This window comes from Pinus tabuliformis, chromosome 3_2 (assembly GCF_031772625.1).
Source record: "Pinus tabuliformis cultivar Carrire ecotype Pingquan chromosome 3_2, CPIR1, whole genome shotgun sequence".
Lineage (NCBI taxonomy): Eukaryota > Viridiplantae > Streptophyta > Pinopsida > Pinales > Pinaceae > Pinus > Pinus tabuliformis.
Window position 1 is genome coordinate 1,054,058,983 of NC_142302.1, and position 10,440 is coordinate 1,054,069,422.

The following is a 10,440-nucleotide window of genomic DNA, read 5'->3' on the forward strand; positions in this document are numbered from 1 at the left end:
CAAAAACTGATTTTTTAAACATTCCAAGTTATTGATAAAAATGGTAAACTTTCTCCACACTACTAGAATATTTCATAATTTAAATATATCTAAGAAGCTTGAACGCGGTGGAATCTTCCTTGTAATGACCCAGTTTGAAATCGGAAAGGAATGTGATTGCTTGACCATGGTTATGTCTTGAATATTACGTTTGCAACGGGCTTACCTGGAAAGAGATATCCTATGATATACTCATTTAAATAAATTCTGATTGTATTATAAAGACTGATTGTATTTACAAAACCGATTAAAGAGAAGCTAAGTGATGTACAGATCATAGAGTAATCGCTGCGTGTGTGAATATATGTATGTATGTATTTGTATGTGGAGGTAGGATAATGCCTCTTTGATTGGTTAACATTTCTACCTCTGTTCAAATTCATCATTTTAATGATGGGATTGCATTTTTATTTTTATCATTAAAGTTTCGATGAAAACATATAAAGGCAATAGTTTAAAAACGTTCGATTTATTTAATTATTTATTTTTATCACACACAACTTTAACAAAAACTGTGCGTGATTTGTTTATTAAACCTTTGAATTTGATTTAAGAAAATTTAAAATATTCTATTTCAATAAGTGAGAACTTATTTGTGGCCAGTATATTCAAGAATGGTGAACTTTTAGTTTTATATTCATATGAAACATCTCTTTATGAAAAACATCTTTATCATCATTTTTATTATGTCTTTTTGGAGACATTACATAAAATTGGAAGGATAGAGAGAAGCTTAGCATGGCTGATTAACATGGCCTTTGCTCAAGTATTTTGCACACAAATTGAGAAAAATGGCCTTTTTCTGAGTATTTTTCAGACAAATTGAAAAAGTCCAACTTTTTAACCTATCAATTTTATCATATCAAATTCTAAAATATTTTCAAAATCTTTAATTAAATTAAAGTTCATCCTTTATCATCTTTATTAAAAAATGTTCACTATTCAATTTTATACCCATGAAACAAAGTTCGATTAAAAAGTAAATTAATTTAACGTTCATGGGAATTTAGCATATATCTTTGTTAAAAAATCCCTCCATATATATGTTCATTACAAGTTTGCTCAGTTTATGTCCATTACAAATTTGGACATTCAATGAGTATGTAGTAAATTCAATACTCTTACGCTAAGTGAATTTAATTCTCTTAATAATAATAATAGATATACAAAATCCATATGGATATAAAGATAATATAATGATTGATTTTTAAAATTATTTAATGGTATTTATTATAAAGGTATTTTTTTTTTAAATTGAATTATTCTGATTATAAATAAGCTATGTTGTATTAGATTATAAATGAGTTATGTTATATTATATTACGAAAACTATAAAATTTATGTTGTGCTATAAAATATTATGTGAATTATGAAATTTAAGTTAAAATTTTATAAATTAAATTAAAAATCCAAAAAAAATCTATAAATTTGATTTTAAAATTTCAAAAAAAAAATTATAAAAAGGTTTTTGTTACTGGTTAATGGTAATCCCTCTAAGCAGGTCTGTGCAGATTGCACGCCACAAAGAAAAATAGACCCTTATGAATCTAAACTTTCATGTAATTCTTCAAACCAATATAATACGTTTCCCTGTGGAACAGAATTTCGTGTACACCAAACACGAATCTTAGGAACCTCTCTCTTTTGCGGAATTTAGATCTTTCCGGTAATGCTTTGAGTGGGAGAACAATTTAGAAGGATCAATACCTGAACATAATGGCAGTTGTATCTCTTTAAAAAAAAAAATTGCTCACACTAATAAAATTTCTGGGACTTTGCCAATGTTTTTGGCTAATTGTACTAGAATTGAGTATTTAGATTTAAGGAAAAACAATTTGACAAGGCAACTTTCTCACTATTTGAAATCTTTTTCATTGTTGTCAATTTTAAACTTTGGCTATAATAATTTTCATGGTGGCATCCCTGAATGGGTAACAAATTTCACCTATTTGTATGTATTGGATTTATCCAATAATAAATTTAGTGGAAGAATGCCATTACATTTTGAAAGACTTCAAGGATTTGTAAATTCTTCAAACTATCTTCCCCTTGAAGAAGAAATCACAGTTCACATGATTTGTCCTCTCATCTACAAACACAATACTTGATTTGTCCAACAATAATCTTGTAGGACAAATACCTGCAAGCATAGGAACTTTGAGAGACATGCGATTGCTAAATTTATCTGGCAACCAGTTGGAAGGGCTAATACCTGCATCTCTTAGTAACATATCTACTTTGGAGCAGTTAGACTTGAGCAAGAATAATTTGAGTGGACAGATTCCTGAAGAACTCTCTAAACTATACAATTTGGTTGTTTTGGATGTTTCATCTAATAGCCTTTGTGGGCCAATCCCCGGAGGAACACAATTTTCCACATTTAGTGCAACATCATTTCAAAGGAATAAGTGCTTATATGGGTGTCCTTTAGTTTCATCCAATGAAAAGGAAAACCGAGTGGGAGAAGGTGACAATAATAGTCGCAGTGCCCATATGAAAATGGGATGGCTTGAGCATCTAAATGAAAAGATGTCATTAATGGCATTGGGGATCAGATTTAGGATTGGAATTTGGGGAGTAGTTGGTGTTAGGATATTCCGACACATAGGATATAGTTAAGTTCAACTTGGTCTAGTTTAGAGTTAGGTATAGAGTTAGGTAAAGTGTGTTTCTTTACCGTTGTACATATTGTAACTTACAATCCGACGGTCACGATATGTAGTGATCCGACGGTTCATTCTCTCCTCGGTATTACCGACACTTGATCCGTGGCTTGACACCCGATTGGTCCATGAGTTCTATTTAAAGCGCATGGAGGGTCATTGTTCGGGTAATCCGTGCATGAGAGAAGCTTATGTAAATTTTCATTCTTTGATTAATAAATTGCCTGTAGTACCCACGTTGGGACAGGCCGTGGACTGTTTCCCTCCTTGCACTCTGAGGGTTTTAACCACGTCAAAAATACTGGTGTATTGATTTGAGATCTGGTTGTGAGCGGTGTCCTTTTGGTGTTCTTTCTGAGGAACTTACCCTGTAAATTCCTACATGGTATCAGAGCTATTTGAGGGCCGCGTCCATTGGTGATCCAAATCTGAAGCCGGTAGAACTGCATGCGGCTGTCGTTTCCTAGATCTGCTGTTTCTGACTGCTTTTGGGCCGAGAGGACTGCTCTGTTGCGTTCGGAGCATCTGTTCCAGTGAGGAACCCCTTTCGTTTCACGCGAAAAGGTTTCCGGTAGCCCTAGCTGCGTCATTTTTCAGATCGGGAGGTATACAGTGTTTTTTTGCAGTTTACTGTTATTTTCTCTCTGCTTATTTCGGTTTCGGTTTATTTACCTTTTTTTAACCGGATCTATACCTTTCATTTCTGCGTATGCTCTTTGCCCTGCGACTCTGTGCGATCTGGGCAAATCAGAAACAGAAAAGAAGGATTTTTCTCATGCGTATGCTCTTTTCCCTGCACCTTAGTGTGATCTCGGAAAATCAGAAACATTGAGAAAAATATTTAGTTTTTCGGAAAAATATTTAGTTTTTCGGCTAAAGCTAACTTTGAGATTTTTTTTTTTAAATTTCTAGTTTTTTGGCTAAAGCTAACTTCGAGCCGCAAGGTTCGTTTTTCTTTGCATATTCGTGTTGGGTTTTGTGTTTTGTGTTTTGTAGGGAAAAAGAGCTTTCTCAAGGCAAGCACGCAAACCAAGGCCCCCCCCTCTCTCTCTCTCTCTCTCTCTCAAATTTTTTGTATAGATCAATTGGTTCAAAGCTATTTTAAGAGAGTAGAGGTCTTGGGTTCAAGTCTCCATTTTGTGGGGGCGGATTTTTTCATTCCCGCACATTCGCGCACTTTGCCGGCAACGTCAACAATTTTTTTTCAAAAAGCCATAACTTCTTCATCCGGAAGCCTTTTTCAGAGCCGTTTTTTTTAAAACCGCCTATTTTTTCGAGATCTATCCATTGGACCACTTACTTTCAGCATCTTCAGCTTCATTTTTTTAAAAAAAATGGAAAGTCCATGCCAAGTCATTCTTGACAGCACTAACTACTTCCAATGGGTAGCCTACATGGAAGATTTACTTAGAAGTAAAGGTCTCTTCAGAATAGCCACAGACCAAGAGAAGAAACCAAAAGATGAAGACAAGGCTGAAAAATGGGAAAATAGAAAAGATCAAGCACGTGGTTTGATAGGGATGTCTGTTTCTCCTGATCTTAGATTCCACATTGCAGAACTTGAGACTCCTCATGAAGCATTAGAAAAACTTGCTAAAGTTTTTGGGATTAAAAATGAAATTAGAGCCCATCAACTTGAAAATGAGTTGCTTACTTTGGATCCTAATAATTTTTCTTGCATTGAAGATTTCTTGTCCAAATTCAAGACCCTTAGATATCTCTTGGAAGGTGTTAAAGTTAAGAAAGAAGATGGTAACCTTATTTATTCCATCCTTACTAAGTTGGGACCAGCCTACTCTGTATTTGTTTCCACTTTCCATTCTACAAGGGAAGCTTTCATTTGTCAAGGCAAAGACTACAAGCCCCCTTCCTTTGACTCCTTTTGTGATTCCTTAATAAGAGAACAAGAAAAACTCTTACACCTTGGTCTTCTTAATCTTGGAAACTCTTCCACGAAAGCGTTAGCCGCCCAGCAGCAACCAAATTCAAAGAATCCTAAGAAGTCATATCCTCAAAAGAATGGTCCTAAACCAACTCAGCCTCAAAATGAAAGATCATTTCAGCAAAATGATAAGACCAATAAAAACAAATGGAAGAAGACTGATAGACATTGTAACTTTTGTAATCGAGATGGCCACTTAGAATCTAAATGCTTTAAGAAGATGGAAGCCTTGGAAGCCGCAATGAAGAAACATAACATCCATGTGGAGCCTACTTCAACTTCAACTTCCGGAATGGCACTTTCTGCATGTCGTTGTCAATCATCTCAGTCTGGTTATGCATTAAATGTATCTTCTTCTTCTTCTCATTCTCATGAGTGGCTCATTGATTCTGGAGCCTCTTATCACATGGCCAAAAACCAAGCCATGTTTTCTTCTTTAAATGATTGTAACACCAAAAATATATATATTGGTGATGATAGATCTCTTAATGTTGTAGGGACTGGAACTGTTCATCTAGACAATGGTCAGTTTAATGATGTATTATGTGTTCCAACCTTATCCTGCAACCTTCTATCTGTCTATCAGATAACTCATTCAGGTGAAGGTAAAATTGTTGAATTTTCACCTCATGATGTTGTAATCAAGGATCTAAAAGATCCTAAACAGATTCTAGCTACTGGTCTTGCTGATGATTCCAAAAGGTTGTATAAGTTTCACAACTTTGGGTCATCAAATCTTCCCTCAGTATTTGTTGCTCATAATGATGAAGTGAGCAAACTTTGGCATGAGCGATTTGGTCACTTAAACTATCGCTCCCTTCAGCATCTATGTAAAGAAAATATGGTGACAGGTCTTCCTATGGTATCTTGCAGAGATGGTGTTTGTTCCGGATGTGTACTCGGAAAACATCATCGGGACAGTTTTGACAAACGTGCCTCTTGGCACGCCTCAGCCCCTTTACAGCTTGTGCACAGTGATTTATGTGGTCCTCTTCCTGTTGCTTCATTCTCTGGCTGCAAGTACTTCTTAACTTTCATTGATGATTTCTCCAGACGCACTTGGGTATACTTCTTAAAACTCAAGAGCGAAGTATTTAACACATTTTTGGCCTTCAAAGCCTTTGTTGAAAAACAATCTGGACATCAAATTCTTAAGCTAAGAACTGATAATGGTGGAGAATATGTTAAAAACACATTCATCAACTTTTGCACCGAAAATGGAATTCAAATGCAACATACTGTTCCATACACTCCACAACAAAATGGTGTAGCTGAAAGGAAAAATCGCACCTTAAAGGAAATGGCTAATTGTATGCTGCAATCTAAAGGACTCAGTCTTAGTTTTTGGGCCGAAGCAATTAATTGTGCAAATTATATAATCAATCGCACTCCTACTAAGGTTCTAGAGAATATCACTCCAGAAGAAGCTTGGAGTTCCATTAAACCAGATGTAAGTCACTTTCGTGTGTTTGGAAGTGAAGCATGGGCCCATATTCCAGATGAAAAGCATAAAGCTTTAGAACCTAAGAGTGAGAAATGTACTTTTGTTGGATATTCTGAAGATGTAAAAGGTTATAGACTTATTCCATTTAAGTCCAAAAATGTTATCATTAGAAGAGATGTAAAATTTGATGAAAATAAATCGGCCTGCGAGCCTAGTCCGGCGGATGTGCCACCTCTTCCTATCTCTTCTACTTTTGAAAACATTTCTTCTTCAGATGATGAAAGCGAGGATGATAATCCTCCCCCACCTTCTCAGGATCCTCAACTTCCAAGATGGGTCCGTGCTACTCGGGATGCAGCAGGTGATCTTGCCGGTGATCCTACAGATCAGCGACGTACACGTTCTCAGTTTGAAAGAGCCTCTTCTTTACTGGCTCAAGCTCCAGTAAATCATGATCCTGACACTTTTGCAGAAGCTTCAGGCCATCCACATTGGGAAGCAGCTATGAATGAAGAATATCATTCATTGATGACAAATGATACATGGGATCTTGTTCCTCTACCAAAGGGACGCAAACTTGTTAGATGTAAATGGGTTTACAGAACCAAGTATGGACCAGATGGGAAAGTTGATAAACATAAAGCTCGTCTCGTTGCTAAGGGCTTTTCACAGGTTGAAGGCATTGACTACACTGAAACCTTCTCCCCTGTTGCCAAAATGAACTCTATCCGCCTTGTTCTTTCCCTTGCTGCCTCTTTAAAATGGGAAGTCCATCAGATGGATGTTAAATCTGCCTTCTTGCATGGGGACTTGCAGGAAGAAATCTATATGGAACAACCCATTGGCTTCATACAAACAGACTCCAGCCTTGTTTGTCGACTTAAGAAATCCCTTTATGGCCTCAAGCAAGCTCCTCGAGCTTGGTATGCCAAAATGGATAGCTTTCTTTTAGAATCTGGCTTTTCTAGGTGTCATTCTGACAATACTGTCTACACCAAGAAAGTGGGCAACTCTCTTATCATCCTTGTTCTTTATGTTGATGATCTTATTCTTACTGGTAGTGATCCCAACCTTATAAACCATGTGAAGTCCAGCCTTAAAAAGAAATTTGAAATGACAGACTTAGGACACTTACACTATTTTCTCGGTCTTCAAGTCTTGCAATCCAAGGAGGGTATTTTCCTTTCCCAGTCCAAGTATGCTTGTGATATTCTTCGTCATTTTCACATGGAAGACTGTAAGCCAGCCCCTTCTCCCTTTCAGTCTGGAGTCAAACTTTCAGTCTCTTGTACTTCTCCTGAAGTTGATGCTACCTTATACCGTCAACTTGTAGGAAAACTCTTGTATTTAACCCATACTCGTCCTGATCTTTCCTTTGCTGTTGGCCTTGTTGCTCGTTTTATGCAAAACCCCCGTGAAAGTCATTGGAAAGCAGCTAAAAGAATACTTCGTTATGTTCGAGGTACAGTACAGTTTGGGATTCATTACAGTGCCAAAGCAGCTCCTCTATTAGTTGGTTTCACTGATTCTGATTGGGCTGGTGACCCTGATGATCGGAAGTCTACTGCCGGTTATGTCTTCACTCTTGGTTCAGGACCTATTACATGGGCTTGTAAGAAAAGGCTGCCATTTCTCTTTCGTCAGCAGAAGCAGAGTATCGTGGTGCCGTGGAAGCTAGTAAGGAAGCCTTGTGGCTTCGTCAGATCCTATCAGAGTTTGGCTTTGAGCAGCAGCATCCAACCACACTTTGGTGTGATAATCAAAGTGCCATTCAGCTATGCAAAGATCCAGTCCAGCATCAGCGCAGCAAACACATTGAACTACACATGCACTTCATCAGAAAGCTCATTCATGACCATGTTCTTGAAGTGCAATATTGTCCAACAGATGATCAGGTTGCAGACATCTTCACAAAGGCTCTCACAGAGGCGAAGTTCACTAAACTTCGATATATGCTTGGAGTTCAGGAAGTTGTCACTAAGGGGGGATAGGCTCTAGTGCCTCCTTCCTTCTCCTATTGTGTCATATTTGTAAATCCTTCAATCCTATCCCAAGTTGTTCTTAAGGGGGGATGTTAGGATATTCCGACACATAGGATATAGTTAAGTTCAACTTGGTCTAGTTTAGAGTTAGGTATAGAGTTAGGTAAAGTGTGTTTCTTTACCGTTGTACATTTGTAACTTACAATCCGACGGTCACGATATGTAGTGATCCGACGGTTCATTCTCTCCTCGGTATTACCGACACTTGATCTAGACATTGGGTGTTGGGTCTACCACCTAATAAACCACAACCCTTCTATGGAATGTATAGATTTCCTACATAAAGAACCAAGTAATGGGTGTTGGCTCTACTATGTGGTGAATTAAATTGCCATGTAATCTCCCAATGATATTTTTGGTATACTATCTTCTCACATATAGAATTTTAGTGTGATCAATGTCTTATTGCATTTCCATATTAATCTCAATTTTGTTTATAACTCTTAATCATTTTTTATCGTGTTCAATTAATTTCCAATCAAATAACATAAATATTACATTATATAAGTGATATAACGGGAAAAAGAATTACAATGATAAATATATTCACAACTTCATTACCATTTTCATTAATATATATTTATTTTGATATAAAAAATTGCTATATATTTCATATTTAATAATAATAATAATGAAAACTAAAAATATGAATCTTTCACAGACATTAATATATATTAATGGTGTAGTCTAACTTATAGACTAAAACGTTTTTTTCACAGGAACTCAACAATGCAATTTCAAGCTAAAATGTGATTTTTTGTTGTTCAAAATACATTTTTGAATACATAGATTCAACACCCCCAGACACTTAAATTCTGCAGATTAATCAACTTGGGCACTTTAATTATATAGATTAAACAAATTAAACTCACATTTTTTTTAAATCTCTGTTAGATTTTGGTTAAAATTGACCCTAAAAATGTCATAGTATTATCCTTATTTTAATTAGTAAAATTAATATTTACAATTTTTTTTTAATTAACATAAGATCAATTCCATCTTTTATTATTAAAATCAGTACATTACATTTAATATAAATAGAAAAAAAAAAATACTAAAAAAACCATAATATTTAAAATAAAATAATTAAAAAATACCATAATATTTTACATAACACATTTTATATTATTTATTTAATGTATATTAAATAATCATAAATAAAAATAATATATTAAAGACCATAAGAGGTATCCCACTCACCTCTCTCACAATGTAAACATGTAAATGGGATACTTATATTTGTTTACCCAAATTTCTGATTCATTTTATATTTTATCCAGTTATGGTTTATATAACATGTGAAAGATTATGGAGGAAGGTGATATTTTACTTGTTACGGGCAAATTCGGAAGGGAAGTTTTGATATAAATTTTAATAATATTTTTTTAAGGGTTTTTTAATGTTTATTTATTTATTTAAAAATGATTAAAATGTTAAATAAATAAATAAAGTGACGTTATCAAAAATTTTATTGGCAACAATGTTCTTTGGTTGGTATTGATGTCAATTTTTATATGTGTTTTGGCATGGTTTATTGGTGTATCATGATCATGAGTGTGTTGTTATTATTGTAGATGGCTAAAACTATATGTTCTAGTGTGATGATGATGTTTTATTGAGGATATGTTACAGATCTGGGTGAAGATTCTTGAGAAAATAAAACCACGGGCAATTGCAAGGGTTTTTCCCATGATATTTGGTGTGAGAGCTTATTTGATGTGGTCATCAAGAGAAGTGGTGTGTAATTAATGATTTATATAGTGTATCTCGATGAGGGAGAAATTAGCATAAATATGAAATGCCATTGTTAGAATTTAGTTGAGCTATAGTGCATAATGAAGTTGTTTGAATATTTGTAGAAGTGAGCGACAATTAGAGAGGTTGAGATTGTGTTGCAAAGGGAGTTGACTTATTTATGTGTTGCAAAGTTCATTTGTTTGCTTTGGGTTCCAGCCTTAAAATGAATGAAAACGTGGCCCTGAGAATTTGAGGAGGATGGGACCTCTGACAAGTGGTGGCATGCCAAGATAGGAGTAGTGACTCCTTGCTGGTAGTGACAAGCAACTAGTGGATAGGGAGTTGGGGCTTCATAGTTGGTGGTGGCCAACAAACTGTTGTAGAGGAGTAATGGCTCTTAGCTAGTTGGGGCTAGCATTTGTAAAACAAATTGATTGATAATAAAAGAAAGAGAAGTAACACAACAATAACAAGGTGGTTTTCTCCCCCTTGAGGGTTTCCACCATATATCTTTGTGTCCTATGTGTATGCTTGATATGATGTCTATGTTGATTGTTTAGTGTGGTTTACGTG

General features: G+C 35.4%; 1 pseudogene; it reads left to right on the forward strand.

The window, feature by feature from the left end:
• The first annotated feature begins 727 nt into the window (after positions 1 to 727).
• On the forward strand, positions 728 to 843 carry LOC149184229 (U6 spliceosomal RNA; annotated as a pseudogene).
• Positions 844 to 10,440: the final 9,597 nt, after the last annotated feature.